This window comes from Priapulus caudatus, unplaced genomic scaffold (genome assembly GCF_000485595.1).
Source record: "Priapulus caudatus unplaced genomic scaffold, Priapulus_caudatus-5.0.1 Scaffold8757, whole genome shotgun sequence".
Taxonomy (NCBI): Eukaryota; Metazoa; Priapulida; class Priapulimorpha; order Priapulimorphida; family Priapulidae; genus Priapulus; species Priapulus caudatus.
In genome coordinates this window covers 1-1,011 of record NW_014585818.1, presented here as the reverse complement: position 1 = coordinate 1,011, position 1,011 = coordinate 1, and the positions used below count along the sequence as shown (strand labels likewise).

The 1,011-nt window shown below is 49.4% G+C and overlaps 1 long non-coding RNA gene across 1 annotated transcript; it reads right to left on the bottom strand.

The window, feature by feature from the left end:
- Positions 1–86: 86 nt before the first annotated feature.
- Positions 87–927, bottom strand: LOC106820235. The gene is made up of 3 exons (XR_001395579.1): positions 896–927; positions 423–513; positions 87–179 (listed from the first exon to the last, which is right to left on the bottom strand). It is a non-coding gene; the product is annotated as an uncharacterized LOC106820235 (long non-coding RNA).
- Between the last annotated feature and the right edge of the window lie 84 nt (positions 928–1,011).

The following is a 1,011-nucleotide window of genomic DNA, read 5'->3' as shown; positions in this document are numbered from 1 at the left end:
GCACGCACGCACGCACGCACGCACGCACACACACACACACACACACACACACACACACACACACACACACACACACACACCTGTTTGTTAAGTTTGTAATCTGCGAGCAGGTGCATGTACTTGATGCGGTTGGCCTCCGTAACAAGAATGTCCCGACCATCAGGTACCAGATCCTCAATCTGCCAAGAGAGCAAAGAAATATATATTTTCAGCACGATTTTCACTCTCTCTACCTTCTTATTACCGTAATTCATCTTATTACCTTACAGGTAATCTGCTACTCCCTCTGCCTGCCTGTCATACCGTGGTTTTTCGTTTCTAGTTTCCGATTCTCCTGCCTCCCTCACACAAATTTCCCTAGCCNCTCTCTCTCTCTCTCTCTCTCTCTCTCTCTCTCTCTCTATTCTTCATACTTCTCTTACCCTGGTTTCCCCCAGCTCATCATTGACGACGGTGAAGTCCAGTCCGAGGTCTGCCACATCCCCCTCACACGTCTTCAAGTAGAGAAGATTCCTACAAGAACGCAGCAGATGTATAACATAGCTGCCCCCCTACTACACCTCTCACAACACACACACAGATACAGAAGGTTCCTACAAGAACGCAGCAGATGTATAACATAGCTGCCCCCCTACTACACCTCTCACAACACACACACAGATACAGAAGGTTCCTACAAGAACGCAGCAGATGCAATAACGTAAGGTAACGTCAAGGACGTGTGACGGCTTGAGGTAAGCTCAGAGGTCACATAAAGGTGTGGGGTCATATATCTAATGTCAGAGGTGACATAATGGCGCGAGGCAGCCAATCTAAGGTCAGGGGTCACATGATAGCCTGAGGTCGCGTATCTAAGGTCAGGGGTCGCAGATCTAACATCAGCGGGGTAACATACTTGTACATGAGCGGGTCGAGCGAGGCGAGGTGAGTAACTAAGGTCAGAGGTCAGAGGTCACGTACTTGTACATGAGTGGGTCGAGCGAGGCGAGATGGTTGATGTCGACGTCCGAC